Source organism: Rhinatrema bivittatum, chromosome 6, assembly GCF_901001135.1.
Source record: "Rhinatrema bivittatum chromosome 6, aRhiBiv1.1, whole genome shotgun sequence".
Taxonomy (NCBI): Eukaryota; Metazoa; Chordata; class Amphibia; order Gymnophiona; family Rhinatrematidae; genus Rhinatrema; species Rhinatrema bivittatum.
Window position 1 is genome coordinate 85,668,566 of NC_042620.1, and position 22,199 is coordinate 85,690,764.

The window sequence follows — 22,199 nt, forward strand, 5'->3', positions numbered from 1 at the left end:
TAGCATCCTGCTTGTCCTGGGATAAATTATAAGTATGTGAAAGTCCAGTTTATTATGAAATCATTTGCTTCAGAACAATGCATTGCATTTTATAACTTTATAGTCAGGTACTTGGAAACTGGCTGAGATTTAAAAAGAAAGATTTGGGGGTTGGCCTGTTGGCTCAGTGACAATGTTGCACACTACCATGCAGATGGCCTAGATTCAATTCTCAGACTCTGCTCCCTGGGCTAGCTGGAGTTGAGGATACTGCAAAGTCAGCATTCACAGACCCTGAGGTCAAGGGAGTCTCAGCCATTGCTCAATGATATCTAGTGGTTAGATCCAGGGTCTGTTTTCGATAGAGCTGCAGTCTGTGGCTCCTGGATGAGGACTGTTGCTGCAAAGACTGGGCTAATTGAGTAGAGAGAGAATATAAAACAGGAAAAGAAGACTCAGATAGTTGTGAATGAAGGTTCATGGTGCCATAATCCAAATGAGGCCAGTTCTAATTGAGCTAGAAGCTCAAAGGAGCAGGAGAAAACTGCTGAGCCACGAAAGGAAAAATTTGTTCAAGATTTAGATAACAACAAAATACCTTTAAATTAATTAAAGGCTGAAAAATTAGCTAGCCACATACTTGCAATGAACTGAGTATTTTTGTAATGTCAGGGTTTGCTTATTTTCAAAGAACTTCATACAATATATTTAAGTGAAAAATATTTATATTCAAAGAACATAATAGTACCACTTTATTAGCTAGAAAGCAAAGTAATCCAGGTCAATGGAAACCCCCAAAAACGGTCAAATGAAAAATGACCCACCTATAATATTCTTAAAGTGGCATTTAGTAGTTTTGTTTAGTTTATGGTAGACAGACCTGATTGTTCTCAAGTAACAAGTAAACATACATATAAATATACTATATACTTCGTTTTATATATATATATATATATATATATATATATATATATATATATATATATATCTACCTTATAAATGGCCTGTGACCGACGGCCCGCAAATGCGCAGTAGAGCGCAGCTCTACTGCGCATGTGCGGGCAAGGATGTCGATCAGAAAAAAAAATGGCGGTGGGGCCGCAGGAGCGGGAGGAGAAGCAGCGGCGCCGCTTCTCCTCCCCAGATCTGCCGGCAGATCTCGGGGGGGGGGGGGGGGGGGGGGTGTCACTCCCGCGCCCCCCCCACCGAGATCTGCCGGCAGATCTCGGGGGGGGGGGTGTCACTCCCGCGCCCCCCCCACCGAGATCTGCCGGCAGATCTCGGGGGGGGGGGGGTGTCACTCCCGCGCCCCCCCCCACCGAGATCTGCCGGCAGATCTCGGGGGGGGCACTGCCGCGCGCGCGGGAGTGACCCCCCCCCCGAGATCTGCCGGCAGGAGCGGGAGGAGTTAATGGAGCCGGGTGAGGGTTGCGGGAAGTCGCGCTTACGGCGCCGGGAGGAAATGGAGGTGGGTGGAGGGAGGGAGGGAGAGGGGGACTGAGTGAGTGGGAGGGAGGGAGGGAGAGGGGGACTGAGTGAGTGGGAGGGAGGGAGAGGGGGGACTGAGTGGGAGGGAGTGAGGGAGAGGGGGGACTGAGTGAGAGGAGAGGGAGGGTGGAGAGGAGTGGGTGGGGGAGGGGGGTGGTGAAGAGTGAGGGGAGAGAGAATGAGGGGGAGGTGAGAGACAGAGGGATGTAGCCCGTTTTAACGGGCTTTACGGCTTGTATATATATAAATACATTTACCTGTTTTTCACTGTAGGTATTCAATTTATATAGGGGTTTTTGAAGAAAAAAATCTTCATTTCCTATGCCCATTCTAGCTTTAGATGCTTTTGTGTCACCCATCATTCTAACCGGATCAAATTCTGCAACAACAGCAACCTAGACAAAAATAACACAATGTTTACTACTGGGTATATGTGGAACAATCATTTTATTATAACATCTTTTTGTTTCTGGATACATAGTTTCAGAACATGTTTAGAACATAAATAGAATTAAGTATATTTTAGTAAATGAGAATTTTATGTGATTAAATATATTTTATGTTTTATTTATTATTTACAGAACATTTAAGAGTTATGCCCATTTCTAGCTCACAATAAACACAGATAAAACTCACAGAAAAAAAATACACATAAGAATAACAATAAAGAAATAAGTAAATAAGATCCACAATCAAAGTGGGACTAAAAAAATTAAAGCAAAAAAAAAAAACCAAAGTCACAAGCATAAACAAATGGCACAGCAAGCAACCTCAAAACACCTTTCCCCAAAACTTCATAACAGAAGCATATCCTAGGATATAAATCATGGATTCAAGCAACCTCACCATCATAGGAAGTCCGTTTAGAATCTATGAACACCTTCAAATGCTTAGGGTATAAAAATGTATACAGTATCTAGTACTTTGAAATTCAATCAAATACTTACAAGACTATCTGTTACGCTTGGGCTGTGTTCAGGTGTAGTGAACACCACCCAAAAGGGTGGCTCCAGGTGGAGAGAGACAGGGATGGCTGGAAACAGTGTTTGGGTCCCGGCTGGGTCAGGGCAGGCGGCAAGAAGCAGTGTAAAAGTCCAGGCTGGGTCAGGGCAGGCAGCAGTGTCTGGGTCCAGGTTGGGTCAGGGCAGGCGGCAGGTAGCAGTATCTGAGTCCAGGCTGGGTCAGGGCAGGCGGCAAGTAGCAGTGTCTGAGTCCAGGCTGGGTCAGGGCAGGTAGTAGAAAGACAAAGAGCCCGAAGGCCACACACACACGTACGGCAGAGCAGAGAGCCCGAAGGCCACACACACACACGCACGGCAGGGCAGAGGGCCCGTAGGCCACACACAGACACAGGGCAGAGGGCCTGAAGGCCACACACGGACACACAGTAGAGCAGAGGGCCCGTAGGCCACACACGGGCACAGAGCAGAGAGCCCGAAGGCCTCACACACACACACAGCAGGGCAGAGGACCCGTAGGCCACACACACACACACAGCAGAGGGCCCAAAGGACCGCACGCACAGTAAGCAAGGCAGGGCAGGGCAGAAGGTCCGAAGACCATACACAGCACAAGGTAACGCAAAGCAAGGTAGAAGGCCCGAAGGCACACAGCGCAAGGCAAGGCAAAGCAAGGTAGAAGGCCCGAAGGCCGCGCAAGGCAAGGCAAAGCAAGGTAGAAGGCCCGAAGGCAGCGCAAGGCAAGGAAGAAGGCCCGAAGGCCGCGCAAGGCAAGGCAAGGCAAGGCAAGGAAGAAGGCCCGAAGGCCGCGCAAGGCAAGGCTAGGCAAGGCAAGGTAAGGAAGAAGGCCCGAAGGCCGCGCAAGGCAAGGCTAGGCAAAGCAAGGTCCAAGGACCACACGCACAGCAAGCAAGGAAGGCTAGAGCAGGGAGCCCAGGCGAGCTCGATGCCGAAACACTGAGGGAACTGTCAGGCAGGGTTATAAGGGAAAGCCCAGAACATAGAGTGGACAAGGGAGATGGACTGGGCCTGTCAGGAGAGCCAGCTCTAGAGGGACCCCTGGTGGTGAGGCGGTTGCACAGCAGCCATAGCCGTAACACTATCTAAGAAATATTTGAACGCAATGGGCAAGAGCCCCCTGGTGCAAAGCAGTAAACTCTCTATGTTGTTACTATGTAGTTCTAGACACATATGGAAATACATATATACATATTTTTTCTATTTAAACCTTTTATTGAGATATATAAAATTACATCAATAACAATTCCATAAAAACTGTAAATATACAAATATTGTAAATAACATAGTTAGAAGTCTCATATATAGGGGTAGATTTTCAAAAAACGCGAATAGGCGTACTTTTGCTGGCGCATCAGGCGCAAGCAAAAGTACGCTGGATTTTAGTAGATACGCGCGGAGCCGCGCGTATCCACTAAAATCCTGGATCAGCGCGCGCAAGGCTATGAATTCTGTATAGCCGGCATGCGCCGAGCCGCGCAGCCTACCCCCGTTCCCTCCGAGGCCGCTCCGAAATCGGAGCGGCCTCGGAGGGAACTTCCTTTTGCCCTCCCCTCACCTTCCCCTCCCTTCCCCTACCTAACCCACCCACCCGGCCCTGTCTAAGCCCCCCCCTTACCTTTGTTGGGGGATTTACGCCTCCCAGAGGGAGGCGTAAATCCCCGCGCGCCGGGACGCAACCTGGGGGCGGGTCCGGAGGGCGCGGCCACGCCCCCGGGCAGCCCCAGGCCGTAACCACGCCCCCGGGCCCGCCCCCGAAACGCTCCCAGCACGCCCCCTAAACACCGCGACGACCGGGCCCGCCCCCGACACGCCCCCCTCGGAGAACCCCGGGACTTACGCGAGTCCCGGGGTCTGCGCTCGCCGGTGAGCCTATGTAAAATAGGCTCACCGGCGCGCAGGGCCCTGCTCGCCTAAATCCGCCCGGATTTGGGCGGATTTAGGCGAGCAGGGCTCTTAAAATCCGCCCCTATATCGTTATTCATCTCTTAATATTTTTCTAACATTTTTATGTCCACAGTGCTACACTAATCACACAATCATACATCCATACACTTTCATGTATCAGCAATATCTTCATATACAATGTGTCCTGCTGGTGGCTGAAGGGGATCGGTAAGTATTGCTTTGAGAAATTTTAGAACTTAAAATGTTTTGGGGAGAGGTAAAATATTGGGGTATATTCTTTAGTGTGTGTGTGTGTTTGTTAATAAAAGAAAGCCAAAAGGTAGGTAATAGCCTAGAGTTGTGTATACTTAAGTAAAAAGGTTGAAAAAGGTCAGTTACTCACCTTGAAAATGTGTTAATAGTAGTGTGAGTGATTTGAGTAGATGCCAACATTTGTTAAACAGAATAGCAGCGAGTCACTCATGCTAACTGAAGTATAAATCACTAAAGGCATTGTTTTGTACTAACTTGCCTTAGTAGCAGAAGATATATTGCAGTGAAAGAGCTCAGTAATCCACAATTCAGTGGCAATCACTGTAGCAGAATATCCATTCTTCAGCAAGCAAACCCTCTCAAGGGCCATACTTAACACTAAATCAAATCAGATCTTCAAGAAGAAAAGGCCCCTGCCTCAACAGATCTCTGTGCACCGGAAACCGGAGAGGGAGACTACTACCACATACCATGGTCTCCTGAGCCAATCTGGTGCCAATCTGGTGCCACCAAAAACATCATCCCTCTGTGACTCTCGACCCTCTGAATCATTCTGCACAATGTTGTTGGAACGCTTGAGGCGTTCCCATCTCTGGGATTTCATGTACCCTTAGCCACGACGCAACCGCAGAGGTTCCCCGCACAGATTGATTGAAGAATCAAAACGAAGACTCTGGCGAGGCCTGTACCGAGGCACGCCTTACACAGGAAAGGCATGGACCACGCCCACTGAACAGGTTAATAGGTAGAGTTCATTCGTATGGACAGAAGCAGAGGCAAGAGATTCCGAAGATCCGGACAGGATTCAGGATTAGGAGAACTGCAGGATCCAGGAACTCGAAGTAAAAGGCCCAGCGAGGAGCTAGAGTGAACTCGGAGTATGGAACCTGAGCTTGGGAGAATAAAAGCCGGAATCCTCAGAAGGCTTATGCTGCCATTGCAGAGGACATCCGCATCCTTGAAGATCAGGGCATGTAGAGATCCAAAGAAAATGACATCGGGACTTCAGGAACTCTGAAGGACGAAACATCAGGGACATCAAGATCTGGATGGACAAAGACATCAGGATAATGGACATCAGGACTTCAGGAATTCTGAAGGACGAAACATCAGGGACATCAGGATCTGGACAGACAAAGACATCAGGATAATAGACATCAAGACTTCAGGGGCTCTGAAGGACGAACATCAGGAGAAAAGAAGGTCTGAACATCAGGAACTGGACGAACGAAGACACAGGATCTGACGAGAGACCTTTGACGAAGATGAAGACGAGATGAAGACAGAGGGTCAGGCAAGAGACCACAACGAAAACGAAGACATGGAATTCCAACATGGAACAGAGTGCCAACAAGAAGCAAGATAGAAGAGGAGTCCTAAGGAGGATTGACTCCTTAGGATTATAAGATACCCGCGTAACCCCCAAAAACCTACCCCTGCGCGCGCCGAGCCTATTTTGCATAGGCTCGGCAGCGCATGCAAGCCCCGGGACACGCGTATGTCCCGGGGCTTCGAAAAGGGGCGCTCCGGGGGCGGGGGCCATGGGCGAGGCCGCGGTCTGGGGCGGGGCCGAGTACTCCGGCACAGCGGCCTGTGCAGGGGCATGGTGTGCCGGCAGCCGGCCAGCAGGTGTAACTTTTGGAACAAAGGTAGGGGGGGATGTAGTTAAGTCTGGGGGGTGGGTTAGATGGGGAAGGGAGGGGAAGGTGGGGGGGGGCCTTGGAGGGAACGGGGAAAGCCATCGGGGCTCCCCTTGGGCTCGGCGCACGCAAGGTGCACATATGTGCACCCCCTTGCGCATGCCGACCCTGGATTTTATAACATGCGCGCGGCAGGTGTACATTTGTGTGCGCCGGGTAGCGCGCACAACTGTACCCCGCGCACGTAACTTTAAAAATCTGCCCCTTAGGGCCTGATTTTAAAAAGCATTTACTTTCGTAAAACTGGATTTTACTTGAGTAAATGGGCTTTTGAAAATTGCTACACTATATGCCATTAAATTGTCCATAGGATTTACTTGCGTAAGTGCACTATATTCAAGTAAATGGCTTTTGAAAATTGCTATGAAAGAATGTTACATTTACGTGTGTAACTCCTTTGAAAATTACCTTCTTTGATTACACGCTAAGCTGTATCTTTGCAGATAAGGAATAGCTATCACCCCACCCCCATTTCTTAGGTCTTCTTAATTCAGAAAGTAAAATACAAGTTTTTTTCTCTTTCCGTAAGAACTTGTTCAAACATGCATAGAACATTTTAATATCTGATCTCTTCACTCAACATGATAACAGTTATATAATATACAATATGTTTGGAAACAATATCATTTTAAATAGTGCACCTTTACCCATGAGGGATAAAGGTAAATATTTCCACATTTCCATTTGCACTTTATCCAGAACCATTTTAATATTGATCTGATAGATGTTTGATAAATGATTAGGAATATGTAGCCTCAGGGGCATAGCATCCATAGTGAACAGTGGTGCATGGGCACCACCAACTTTAAAATGGGGTGTGCCATGCATCACCAACTTGGGAAGCTATAGTGACTTCCCTGGCTCTCCCACCAGAACAGTGCTGCTGACCACAACCACTAATGTTCTCTCTCTAAGCTGCATATGTGCACGGGAAAAGTTCCCCACTTGCGCACCGATGTGTGCTTGTGCATAACTTTTCCTGTGGGTGTGCTCAGCTCGTCCCCCTCCCAGTGCAGGAAACCTGGCTGGGCCGTGGCGACCCCATCTTGCCACAGCCTGAAGTGAAGAGGAGGACAGCGAGGCTTTGGTGGACCCCAGGCCACCATGGCCCGAAGTGGAGGCCAATGGGGCTTGAGTGAAGAGGAAGCTGGCAGGGTGCAACCTGAAGCGAAGAGGGGTGTTTGTGTGTGTATGTCTGTGTGAGCACCTGTGGGTATGTGTATATGTCTGTGAGAGCCTGTGTGCATGCATGTGTGTCTGTGTGAGAGCTTGTGTGTCTGTATGAGAGCCTGTATGTGTTAGAGGCTGTGTGTGTGTCTGCATTAGAGACTGTGTGTATATTGTGTGACTGTGAGAACCTCTGTGTGCGAGCATATGTCTGTGAGAGCTTGTGTGTCACTTAGAGAAGATAAGACCATCGCGGAAAGATTAAATGATTTCCTTTTCTCGGTGTTTACTGAAGAGGATGTTGGGGAGGTACCCGTACTGGAGAAGGTTTTCATGGGTAATGATTCAGATGGACTGAACCAAATCACGGTGAACCTAGAAGATGTGGTAGACCTGATTGACAAACTTAAGAGTAGTAAATCATCTGGACCGGATGGTATACACCCCAGAGTTCTGAAGGAACTAAAAAATGAAATTTCAGACCTATTAGTAAAATTTTGTAACCTGTCATTAAAATCATCCATTGCACCTGAAGACTGGAGGATAGCTAATGTAACCCCCATATATAAAAAGGGCTCCAGGGGCGATCCAGGAAACTACAGACCGGTTAGCCTGACTTCAGTGCCAGGAAAAATAGTGGAAAGTATTCTAAACATGAAAATCACAGAACATATAGAAAGACATGGTTTAATGGAACAAAGTCAGCTTGGCTTTACCCAAGGCAAGTCTTGCCTCACAAATCTGCTTCACGTTTTTGAAGGAGTTAATAAAAATATGGATAAAGGTGAACCTGTAGATGTAGTGTACTTGGATTTTCAGAAGGCATTTGACAAAGTTCCTCATGAGAGGCTTCTAGGAAAAATAAAAAGTCATGGGATAGGTGGCGATGCCCTTTTGTGGATTACAAACTGGCTAAAAGACAGGAAACAGAGAGTAGGATTAAATGGACAATTTTCTCAGTGAAAGGGTGTGGGCAGTGGAGTGCCTCAGGGGTCTGTATTGGGACCCTTACTTTTCAATATATTTATAAATGATCTGGAAAGAAATACGACAAGTGAGGTAATCAAATTTGCAGACGATACAAAATTGTTCAGAGTAGTTAAATCACAAGCAGATTGTGATAAATTGCAGGAAGACCTTGTGAGGCTGGAAAATTGGGCATCTAAATGGCAAATGAAATTTAATGTGGACAAGTGCAAGGTGATGCATATAGGGAAAAATAACCCATGCTATAGTTACACAATGATAGGTTCCATATTAGGTGCTACTACCCAAGAAAGAGATCTAGGCGTCATAGTGGATAACACATTGAAATTGTCGGTTCAGTGTGCTGCGGCAGTCAAAAAAGCAAACAGAATGTTGGGAATTATTAGAAAGAGAATGGTGAATAAAACGGAAAATGTCATAATGCCTCTGTATCGCTCCATGGTGAGACCGCACCTTGAATACTGTGTACAATTCTGGTCGCCGCATCTCAAAAAAGATATAATTGCGATGGAGAAGGTACAGAGAAGGGCGACCAAAATGATAAAGGGAATGGAACAGCTCCCCTATGAGGAAAGACTAAAGAGGTTAGGACTTTTCAGCTTGGAGAAGAGACGGCTGAGGGAGGATATGATAGAGGCGTTTAAAATCATGAGAGGTCTAGAACGGGTAGATGTGAATTGGTTTTTTACTCTTTCAGATAATAGAAAGACTAGGGGGCACTCCATGAAGTTAGCATGTGGCACATTTAAAACTAACTGGAGAAAGTTCTTCTTCACTCAACAAACAATTCAACTCTGGAATTTGTTGCCAGAAGATGTGGTTAGTGCAGTTAGTATAGCTGTGTTTAAAAAAGGATTGGATAAGTTCTTGGAGGAGAAGTCCATTACCTGCTATTAATTAAGTTTACTTAGATAATAACCACCGCTATTACTAGCAATGGTAACATGGAATAGACTTAGTTTTTGGGTACTTGCCAGGTTCTTGTGGCCTGGATTGGCCACTGTTGGAAACAGGATGCTGGGCTTGATGGACCCTTGGTCTGACCCAGTATGGCATGTTCTTATGTTCTTATGTAAACAGGCTCTCACAGGTACATGTACACACACAGGGCCAGATAATCGTACCTATGCGTGGGCATAGACTTGTGCGTGCAACCTGGCGCGCACAAATCTACGCCTGATTTTATAACATGTGCATGCAGCCGAATGCATGTTATAAAATCCGGGGTCGACGCACGCAAGGGGGTGCACACTTGTGCACCTTGCACGTGCCAAGCCCTAAGGAAGCCCCAATGGCTTTCCCCGTTCCCTCCGCCCCCCCCCCCCCCACCTTCCCCTCCCTTCCTCTCTCTAACCTGCCCTCCAGCCCTACCTAAATATCCCCCCTACTTTTATTTTTTTATTTACGCCTGCCTCTGGGCAGGCGTAGATGGTGTGCGCTGGCCGAGTGGCAATGGAGAGGCCTCTGGCCATGCCCCACCCCTGGTCCGCCCTGCCCACGCCCCGCCCATTTTTTCAAGCCCCGGGACTTACACGCGTCCCAGGGCTTACGCGCATCGCCGGGCCTATGCAAAATAGGCTTGGCACACACAGGAGCGGGTTTTTGGGGTTATGCGCGGAATATACACACGCAACCCTTTTAAAATCTGCCCCACAGTGTATATGTAAGGAAGAAAGAGCTTGGGTGTGAGAGAGAGAGGGAGTGTGTGTGAAAGCATTGGCAGGTGTATGAGAGAGGGAGTGTCTGAAAAAATGAATGTGTTAATATGTTTGTGTGAGTGAGGAAGAGAAAGAAGATAGTTTGTGTGGCCCTACCTCCTCTAATGCAAGATAATCTCAGGGTGATCGGAAATCAAATGATCCCAGGTATGGAAAGCAGATTTTTTTTAATCCTTATTAGTTTTAATTATTGGGTGTACTTTGATGTTTCTATTGTTAAATGTTTTTTTTTTATATTAAAACATTTAATTATTGGATGTTTTATTCATCAGATGTTTTGAAATATTTTATTGGTGTTTGGGAAATATTAGAACAAATGTACACAAGATTTTTTAATTGGATGTTTGTCAACTGTTTTGACATTTAATATTTTTATTGGCATGGTTTTAATATGAATGATGTTTTTGTTACGCTTGCTGCCTGCGGCAGCCCCGCAGTACACCCTCTCACCTTTCTAAGCAACTTCCAGGCTCCAGCTCCCTGTCACTTGTGGCAGTGGGCCGCCGGCTCCAACCTCGGGCTCCCGCCAGCGCCTCCGGCTCTGCTCCACTTCCTGGGACTCTCAGCCAGCATGCCTCCATCCGTCGGGCCTCTCCGTGGGGTTCGCGGAGAGACGCCACCAACAGCGCCATGCCCCTCCCCAAGCTCACGCGCGTGCATCAGTAAACCTTATAAAGGGCCTGCGGTGGGACCCTGGCCGCAGACCCGGATGCTGATGTCAGATCCTTCAGCGTATATATGCTCAGGCCTCGCACCATAGCATTGCCTTTGCAACAGGTCTCCTCGGTTCCCTGTTTGGTTCTGAGTACTCGTTGCCTCCGTGCTTCCTTGATCCAAGTTCCAGATTGTCTCCAAGTTCCTGATTCCTCGTTTGTCTCATCTGTCCTTTAATTGACCTCCTGGTGCCGACCTGTGCTACATCCGACCTTACCTGCCTTCTCCAAGCCCGACCTCTGTAACGTCCGACCTTGCCTGCCTTCTCCAAGCCTGACCTCTGCTACGTCTGACCTTGCCTGCCTTCTCCAAGCCTGACCATTGCTATGCCTGACCACGTCTGCCTTCTCCATGCCTTGACCATTGCTATGCCTGATCACGTCTGCCTTCTCCGTGCCTTGACCATTGCTACACCTGACCACGCCTGCCTTCTTCGTGCCTTGACCATTGCTATGTCTGACCATGTCTGCCTTCTCCGTGCCTTGACCATTGCTATGCCTGACCATGCCTGCCTGCTCCGTGCATGACCATGCTACGCCTGACCACACCTGCCTTCTCTGTGCCTTGACCATAGCTACGTCTGACCACGCCTGCCTTCTCCGTGCCCTGACCATTGCTACGGATGACCATGCTATAGATTCCTTTGTGTACAGAGTTCTACGTTGCTTGCTACACCTTCCAATTGCCGCCAGCTCTCATTCAAGTTCGACAGTGACACCTCTGTCCCTATCCTCTGGACTTGGACTCCTAAGGCTCCGGCCTTTCTTTGCTCAAGCACCTTCAGTCAATCCTCGTTCCTTGGTGCTTGGGTTCCTGTACTGGGACCAGTCTTGGATAGAACCTCGCCACCTGCTGGCTGCTGTCTCTGGGCTGAACTACCTGCCTTTGACGTCCAATCTCGAGGCCCGCCTAAGTCCTGCCGGCCCCGGCACCCAAAGGCTCAACCCGAGGGAAACGTGGGCTGGTATAGGTGAAGCTCCAGTGGCCTCTAGCTTCAGCCCACTCCACCTGCTGACGGTGAGGACCCATAGGCCCTCACCTGCAGGTTGCGTCAACCCCACCTCAGTCCAAGAATCCACCTCCAGCTGAGCAATTTTATATCTGATGATGTACAAATTCTATTACCAATCACTGAATCATTAGAAAAAACCTTGGACTACTGGAACTCCTGCCTGCAATCTATAAACAGCCTTCTAACAAGCCTCAACCTGATCCTGAACTCAAGCAAGACGGAACTCCTCCTCATCACTCAAGACGGAAACTACCCGCTGCCCAATACCTCCACCGCAAGCCTACCAGTTTTTTCCCCACAAGTCAGAAACTTAGGAGTCATCATGGATAATCAATTAAATTGCAAATGCTACATCAATAACACTACAAAGGACTGCTTTTACAAACTTCAAGTCTTAAAACGCTTGAGACCTCTCCTCCACTTCCAGGACTTCCGTACAGTGCTACAGGCAATCATCTTCTCAAAGATTGATTATTGCAACTCACTTCTGCTCGGCCTCCCCGCCAATACCATTAAACCCTTGCAGATGCTGCAAAATGCCTCAGCTAGGATTCTGACCAAGTCCAAAAAAAGGGACCACATCACACCCATCCTGATCAGCCTGCATTGGCTCCCAATCAAATTCAGAATCTTGTACAAAGTTCTAACAATCATCCACAAAGCCTTTTACAACACCACCCCACTGGAACTCAAGATCCCTCTTCGACCTCGCCTACCTTCCCGATCGATAAGATCGGCGTACAAAGACACCCTCCAGGCCCCCTCCATTAAAACCTCATTAAGAAAGAGAGCCCTCTCCTCTGCTGGCCCATTGCATTGGAACTCTCTACCTCCAGATCTCAGACTCGAAAAATGCCCAATCACCTTCAAAAAGAGACTCAAAACCTGGTTGTTCAATCAGGCCTTCTCGCAATTCTTGTGATCGGTCGACTCAAACAGGATGCTATAGAAGAACTCTCGTTCGCTAGTCTTATCTCCCGCCTTTTGCAAACAAGCTTAAATTATCGCTCCACTCCCTAGCCCCTATGCTTTTCGTTTTAAGCACCTTGTTCTTTATCTTTTCCAGCTCGCCGGTTAATGGCTCTCTAATTTCTCCCTGGTTAATTTTCAGGTTTTTTTTCCAAGTTTGTCCTTCCTTGTTTAATGTAATGCATACACCTTATGCTCTGTTTTCGTTCAATGTAAACTGAAGTGATTTGTAACCTGTTACAAGAATATCGGTATTAAAAAAAAAAAAGTAAAATAAATAAATAAATAAATATCTCCAATTTTATTACTTGATGTTTTGAGAGGAATGATGATGATGCTTCCATTTTTCCATTGTTGCACTGCAAAACACAGTTGGGCTTGTAGTTTCCAATTCAGTTTTTGTTGGCACATTTCTATTCTGTATTTGGTGAGGGTCTGTCTGTATTTTAAAGGTCCAAGTTCTTGTGTAACTTTAATTCTTGCTGTGAAAATGACGGTACTTATCATTGGCTTTTACGGCATTTCCTCATTTCTATTTTAAACTGAAGTTTGCTCTTTATTAATTTCACTTGCATACAGAAATCAGTTTTGAATGTTCTTGCAGAAAATATTTTTCTCATTCACATATTTTATTGTAACTGCTGTTAGTAGATTAGGTGTTTATTTTAAGGGATTAGTGAATGTTCCCTCTAAGGATTGGGTTGCTGTAAGCATAAATTTGATAGGCTTTTTGCATCAAAGAAAGTAGTGCTCACAGGGTATTGTAAGAGGGTGTACTGTGTTCTAAGGCTCATAGCAGCAGCAAATTTTCTGGTGCACCAACTTCAGCAGTCACCTTATGCCCCTGTGTAGCCCCAAATTCTTTGAACAATCACCTGCCCTCTGAAACAGAAATTCACCAACCCATCCACCTTGAGGTGTACCATATAAGGAGAGAGCTTCAGGTTTCTGAAAATGTATCACCAGGCCAAATGAACTAAGTATGTTTTGTATCACAAGGCAGGACTGGGGGAGAGGGTGCAAGGCAGAAGTTTCACCTAGGGTGCCTAATATCCTTGTACTGGCTCTGCTTGGTGTCTTGGGGTCCTGTTACCTCTGCTGCTGATGCCAGCCAGCAAGTTTTATAAAACTTTGATGGCAAACTACAAAGTTAGAATAAAAAATAGGATGAATTGCTTCCCCTTTTGGGTTTAACAGAAATCAATAAAACGAATAAGCTCCTGATCTGGGCATCTGAACCAAAAATCCAAACTGAACTGAAAATTTTTTACATACGTATCCCTAATAAATGCAGGTAAAATGATTTTTATGTGCATAAATCAATTTGAAAATTGACCTCTAAATTGAAAGGTTTATTTTCCCATATGAAAATGCCAAATATATTGAAGTTAGAAGAAAGCACCTGCTGCCTCAGGACCTCAAGGCGTTTTTGTCTTTCTTCTTCTTCATGTATCTCTTGAAGAACTTTTTCTTTTTTCTCCATAAGACGTTTTTCCAACAACGCCTGTCTAAAAATAACCCTTTAAAAATAGATAGATATTAAGTGAATGAGTAGATATAATAAAATGTACATGTGAATTTATGATTAAACTTTTTCTATGAGATATATTAAAATGAAATTACTTGTACTGTTCACTTTCTGCTAACAGCATCTCCATGGAGTCTCATACATGGGTCATATAAGCTGCATGATGTGCTTCACTAAGGGGATGTCTGAAATGCATTCATTCTGAGTAATCACTGAAAAGGACTTGTACAGTATAAACAAGGAGAATGAGCTGTGCGATTCCACTGTGGCCATTGTCAGAGAACAAGGATTTCAGATAAGTAATTTATCTTTCTAAAATAAGCAGCATTAAAGGAGTTACACAATGGGACTAGATAGCTAAAGGTTTCAAATAAAAAGGGATAGGAACAACAATGCAAACAGGAGACAAAAAGTACTAAATGTTTTTCTGTGAGAGACCTCTCATTTTTAACTCTTTTGTTTGCTTTTTCTTTTCAGTGAAAATGAAAATACAACATGCAACAGAAGAAAGGCAACCCAGGAAATGGACTAAAAAAGGCCCTAGGATTGTGATAAGTTGGGCTTTATCCTTTGAAAAGACTTAATTGCACCAGTAGGTCAAATCTTGAATCCCAGTTATAGGTTGTGTTAAGGTAATAGTGTTTTGTGAATGAATGAATGAATGCTATGTTGCAGCCTTTCAAAACTCTTCTAATGAAGTAGACCTCAGATTGAAAACCGGTGTTGCCATTGGGCAAACAACATGGGCTCTGACGTGCATTTCTAAGGTCAATCCTGCAAGACAATAATAATGAGAAATGCACTTTGCTAGCCAATTAGACAGTGTATTTTTCCATCAAAACTCCAGGTCTGTTGGTGTAAAATAAAAAATCACAGAAGAAGAGGAAAGGTGCAATCTCATAAAAAAGACTGTCTGCTGTTGCATTTCAGAAGAAAATAGCTTTATTGAAGCACAAAATAAACTTCAAAGAAGGCATTAACTGATAAATGAAAGTTGCCAAAGGAAGCACATCCCATCCAAGACACCAGGCATGTTTTCCTACTATGCTGTCTAGGGGGGGGGGGGGACAACAATCTAAACAATCAATAGAAAATAAAACAGTCAGCAGACAGAATATAACAAAGCACACAAATGCACACAAGAAATATTCAGTATTGTTTATACTGAATATTTCTTGTTGCTATAATTTCTTGTACTCAAATTGTTTATTTGAGTACAAGAAATTATAGCAACAAAGAAAATAAGAAAATGCATAAATATAACTCTCACGAAACACATTTGGCATAGATGAATAAAGTAATTATACTAAGAAACTTACAAGGCTGTAAAGTATCAGTAACAAAATTTAACAAAGGGCTATAAGCAACCAGACTGAGGAATAAGCTGACCTTTAAACAAAGGAAAGCTGCCAAAATGTCACAGGGGACCTGGAACCACTCAAAAAATAGACATGATAACCAAGAGGAAAAAAGGAACCTAAAAGGCAAAAAGCTACATATCAGCAAACTACTTTATTTCACAGTTCAGACCTGACAGTTGTAGAATATTCAAAGAAAAGATCCAGCACTGTTCATGGCACAACAGTTGTAGGGCAAAATTACCACTGTAGGTGCAAGGTGAACAGAGCTCTATAAAACGTAAGGTCTTAAATAACATGGTCAAATTGAATCCAGTGGAAATCAAGGCAGCCTCGAATCTAGAATGATGAATGTTGCTACATTGTTCATAAATCCGAGTCTTAACCTTATGTAGAATCTTACCTACATAAAGTAATGAACAGGAACAAAGAATAATGTAAACAACCTCACACAAATCAGTATTGATCTTCAAAGGGTAATGACCAGATTGAGGCTGCATAAAAATAGACAAGTAAGGGAAAAAGTGCAGGCAAGACATGCACCGTATGGTTGACCAGTGACAGTGCAAGAGAGAGCTAAATTACCCCTAGATTCATCAAAAAGTGTAAATAATGCATTGGATAACAAAAAGGGGCGTGTTCATGGAAATTTTTGAATTACTGCTTCCCATCGGTAGTTTCCCCCAGTGTGGTAAACTTAGCACAGGGTGCGCTAATCCCTTATCTTGCACTAAGTGAGGAGAGAGAGACTCTGGGGAGGGCCTCCCTGTGTGCACCTATTTGTATCTCTATAGGAAGGCCATCTAATAGCTCGAGGTGAGGTGTTGGTGGTGGTTTAGGTTTAGGGGCCAGTTTCGCATGTAGAGTTAGATTTACGAATAGCACAGTACACCTTGGTGAAGATTTGACATCATTTGGAGTGAGGAAAGTCTCAAAAAGATGAAATTTCTACTATGTTCTCTCACCCTAGCTTGATGGTAGCTAGGGTGAGATAACATAGTACAAAATTTCATCTATTTTTATACACACACATATATATATATGAACATATTTCACCAATGGTATGTCCAAAAATCATAACAAACTGATAATGAAATAGATGTCATCCACTCAAAAACCTTACAGAGACCGTTTTGTATTTCACATCATGATATATGAATTTGGCTCAATAGCAAGTCCCCATGACTTTTTGGTTTTTACTAGAATAGAAAAAATATTTCCTTGTAAGCTCAACCAACCTTACATGCAGTGCAGACCCGATTTTGTACAGGACATTCAAAACATTTGTATGTTAAACCGCAGGATATTCTCTCATTAACAAAAGTAGAGCTGGGGCCAACAAGAGTTATTTTTCTCAGAAAACAAAGTCACCAGGTGATATATCTGACAAAGCTTTAAACTGGACTACTCAAGAAAAATAGATACTTGTAATATTCTCTAGAGATGTGAATCGTGTCCTCGATCGTCTTAACGATCGATTTCGGCTGGGAGGGGGAGGGAATCGTATTGTTGCTGTTTGGGTGTGTAAAGTATCATGAAAATCGTGAGCCGGCACACTAAAACCCCCTAAAACCCACCCCCGACCCTTTAAATTAAATCCCCCACCCTCCCGAACCCCCCCCCCCCCAAATGCTTTAAATTACCTGGGGATCCAGCGGCGGTCCGGAACGGCGGCGGTCTTATTTCTTGCTCTACTTAATTTTTTCCCTAATATATTTCATTAGCTTAGCTCCAGCTGAGTTTGCCCAAAGGTGGCTAACTGCACTGTTTGTGTAAGACAGGTTTATCCAACTCCCGTGTCCCGCTTCTCTTAAGGAAATCAAAGCTGCATCTGTGCTTTAAATTACCTGGGGATCCGGGAGACCAGGCTGCTGGGCCCCCCTTCCAGGACCGGAACAGCCCTGCCATACCCGGACGTGAGTGGGAGGAGCCGCGAGCATTTACATCGCCGCGGCGGCGTTCGGAGAGCGGAGACCAGGCTGCTGGGCCCCCCTTCCAGGACCGGAACAGCCCTGCCATACCCGGACGTGAGTGGGAGGAGCCGCGAGCATTTACATCGCCGTGGCGGCGTTCGGAGAGCGGAGACCAGGCTGCTGGGCCCCCCTTCCAGGACCGGAACAGCCCTGCCATACCCGGACGTGAGTGGGAGGAGCCGCGAGCATTTACATCGCTGCGGCGGCGTTCGGAGAGCAGAGACCAGGCTGCTGGGCCCCCCTTCCAGGACTGGAACAGCCCTGCCATACCCGGACGTGAGTGGGAGGAGCCGCGAGCATTTACATCGCCGCGGCGGCGTTCGGAGAGCGGAGACCAGGCTGCTGGGCCCCCCTTCCAGGACCGGAACAGCCCTGCCATACCCGGACGTGAGTGGGAGGAACCACGAGCATTTACATCGCAGCGGCAGCGGCGCACCACCGCCGCCGGCGCACCACCAAAGCCGTGCGCACCTAAGGGGTGCGCACGGCTTTGTCCGGCTTAGTCCGGACTAGACGGACTGGAGGAAGGAACCACAACATCTTGGACTCTATGACTGAGAACATAGGAAAACAGGTACCAATTTAAAACTTTGCTTACTGGTTCTTGGAAAAATTTCTAAAAAGTTTTGAGTATGCCAGCGAAAAGAAAAGGGAGGGTAAGGGTTTTTCCCTCAGAACCCTTACCTCCCCTTCTACAACTAGAAATAGATTGTTTTATGACACAGCTACAAAAGGAGGAACCCAATGAATCCTTTAGAGGCCTCTCGGAGGGAGAACGAGGGGCCCCTCAGGAAGAGGCATCCCTCAGTCCTGACTACCGACCGTCTCCATTCCAACGTGGAACAAACGGAGGAGCCGCAACTTTACCCACTGAAGAGGTGGAATTAAAGGATGCAATTGAGGGAGCAAGCCCCGTTTTGAATTCAGGAATGAGAGGAGTTGAGGGAATATCTCCCATAGTAGGAGAGACCTCAACAAGTGTTGAAAGAGCACAACTAAGATCCCTCCAACCTGATACTCCCGAGGAAATACGCCCAATTACACCTAGGCCGGAAACGGTCACTTTGGGGGCTATCTGGGACTTGGTGAGTGGCTTGAATGCCACCGTGAACAGACTCGAAGGGAAAATTGATAACGTCTCCTCTAATCTACAACAACAGGTTTCTAATACACAAACCCAAGTAATCGGACTTACTGCTAGAGTTGATGAAATAGAGAGGAATGTAAATACTGTTCAATCTGTTAGTAATAAGATGATTAGAGATTATTTAATTTGTTCTAAACGCCTAGAAATGCTTGAAAATAATGCTAGACATTTAAATGTAAGGATTATAAATTTCCCAAAAATCATAGGTGAAACTGTATATGTTTCCTTAAAGAGATTTTTGACTGAGATACTTGGTTTCTTGGAAAGTGATATTCCCTCTGTTAATTCCTGTTTCTTTGTAAAGAAAAGATCTTCAGACCCGGTAGTAACTATTCCAGAGAACCTTACAGGCTTTCTGGAAGATTCTACTTTACAAGTTCTTGATAGAAACACCTTGATAGTATCATTTATAACCACCAGTGATATTGCTAAATTAATGAAGAGTTACTTTCAAAAATTTCCGGTTTCATATATGGGACAAAACGTAAAAATTTTTCCAGACCTTGCACCAACTACTCGCAGTAAACGCCGAGAATTCCTGGTTTTAAAGCCCAGAGTTACAGCCCTGGGTTTTTCTTTTCTTCTAAAATACCCATGTCGTTGTATAATTAAGAGGGGGAATGAGCTTTTTAGTTTTACTTTGGTTGAACAATTGAGCCAGTTCATTGTGGCTAGAGAACCAATTACCTCTTCCCCAGTAATACCCTAAGAAGCCAGGCAAATATAACTAAAACTGTGAAGTGGTACCTATTTCTGGGAAAATTTCACCTTTCTATTTTCTCCATTTATCCGCCCTAATGATTCTCAGGTGTAGTATTTAATACTCCTAAGGAAAAATTTCAACTAATTAATAATGATGGAAATTTCAACAAAAGATTGAGTTATATGAACTATTTGTATATTTTTTTTTTCCTTTGTTTTTTTTTTTTGTTGAAATGAAGAATTTACATTACATATCAAATGATTTATTTGAGTGTAAATTACTATGTTAATAAATGAAAATTATAAATAAAGAAGTAAAAAAAAAAAAAAAAAAAAAAAAATTACCTGGGGATCCAGCGACGGTCCGGAACGGCGGCGGTCCGGAACAGCCTCCTGCAATTGAATCGTGTTGTCTTCAGCCGGCGCCATTTTCCAAAATGGCGGCGGCCATAGACCAACACGATTCGACTGCAGGAGGTCGTTCCGGACCCCCGCTGGACTTTTGGCAAGTCTTGTGGGGGTCAGGAGGCCCCCCCAAGCTGGCCAAAAGTTCCTGGGGGTCCAGCGGGGGTCCGGGAGCGATTTCCTGCCGCGAATCGTTTTCCGTACGGAAAATGGCGCCGGCAGGAGATCGACTGCAGGAGGTCGTTCAGCGGGGGTTCCGGACCGCCGCTGAACGACCTCCTGCAGTCGATCTCCTGCCGGCGCCATTTTCCGTACGGAAAACGATTCGCGGCAGGAAATCGCTCCCGGACCCCCGCTGGACCCCCAGGAACTTTTGGCCAGCTTGGGGGGGGCCTCCTGACCCCCACAAGACTTGCCAAAAGTCCAGCGGGGGTCCGGAACGACCTCCTGCAGTCGAATCATGTTGGTCTATGGCCGCCGCCATTTTGCGCCGCCATTTTGGAAAATGGCGCCGGCTGAAGACAACACGATTCAATTGAGGGGGCCGTTCCAGACCGCAGCCATTCCGGACCGCCGCTGGATCCCCAGGTAATTTAAAGCATTTGGGGGGGGGGGGGGTTCGGGAGGGTGGGGGATTTAATTTAAAGGGTCGGGGGTGGGTTTTAGGGGGTTTTAGTGTGCCGGTTTTCCTGCCCTCCCCCTTCCCCCGATTTACGATTTTTTGACGATAAATTGGGGGAATTGGTATTGTATCGTGGCCCTAACGATTTTTGACGATTTAAAATATATCGGACGATATTTTAAATCGTCAAAAAACGATTCACATCCCTAATATTCTCTGCAACTGATCATTTTTTGAAATCCCCCTGAAGAAGAGTGAGGTCTGGTAGTTTTTAATTCATGTATGTTTTGCATTGGGTTGCTCTTTAAATTATGATATATGATTCAATGTATTTTGGAATGCTTTGTATATTTATAATAAGTGTTACATTGAATTTTTCCCTCATACATGTTTTCATTTCACATTATAGATGTGTAAGTATCTCAACAATTTCAATGTTAACAAACAGTACAGCTCCCTAAGCCCTCTTTCAGCTCCTCCTTATACTGCAGTGAACATATCAATCGTGTACCTCTTCCAAACATATATTATCTGGAGCCACAAGCTATAACTCAGCCAGCCTAGCTGCTGAGGTCACCAACTATCTGCTTACACTCTTTAAAAGTGTTGCTTATTGACTCAAGATGTGGTGCTCTGCAAGCTCAGCTCTCACCTTCAAGTTGTTAGGATTTGTGGGTTTGTGGGCCCTGGGCCAAGGTGAGAGATGGTACCGCCCATGGGGAGGAGCCCTGTGAGCCTCATCGTCAGGAGGCGAGGTCTCAGCTGCTAGGTGTGCAGGTCAGTAGGTACTGGAGAGAGAGCAGAGAGAAAGGCACTGCCCGCAGAGCGGGGAGTGTAGCAAGAAAGTCACACAGACACAGGAGTGCCACAGGGGTGTGTGGAGTGGTGTATACCCAAGAGAGAGGATTCCTCTGTAGAGATGATATGGCAATGATCCGCAGAGCGGGGTACACTGGTGAGGGTCCTCAGTAGAGATGATACGGTAATGGTACGCAGAGCGAGGTACACTGATGAGGGTTCCTCAGTAGAGATGATAAGGTAGTGGTCCCAAGAGCGGGGTACACCGATGAGGGTTCCTCAGAAGAGAGAATACAGTAATGGTCCGCAAGCGAAGTACTTACAGTGGACGTAGTGATGGTTCTAGAGGGAGCCCCGGGGAACAGGACAGGTAGCAGTCCTAGGCGACAGGCCCTCCGAGGACTGATAGCCAGAGACGAGGAAAGGACCCCCGAGGAGCGGGTACCCAGGACGTCTCTCGCCGAGGAAGCAGGAGATGGAACGGAAGGTCTGTAGTGAGTGAAGCGGATTCAGCAATGAAGGAACTCGTTGCCAAGTCATAGGCAGACAGGGCCAGCCGGCTTAAGAGTCCATGGAGAATGACGTCATCCAAGGGGGACGCCCCCGAAGTTCCCGCCATGACATGTATAAGACTGGCCCAGAAGCATGCGCGTGCGCCTAAGGAGCTCTAAGGGCAAGATGGTGGTCGGCAGCGTCCACACCATCCAGGGAGACCTGGGAACAGTGGTGGGCAGGTCGGCGATAGCTGGCGGAGGCCACAAGTCTTTCTAATGGAGTCAGTGCAGTGAGGCAAGA

The 22,199-nt window shown here is 46.0% G+C and overlaps 1 protein-coding gene across 1 annotated transcript in view; it reads right to left on the minus strand.

Moving 5' to 3' along the window:
- The window catches only part of CCDC148 (coiled-coil domain containing 148), a 460,662-nt gene that overhangs the window by 18,981 nt on the left and 419,482 nt on the right, over positions 1–22,199 (minus strand). The window lies entirely within an intron of this gene.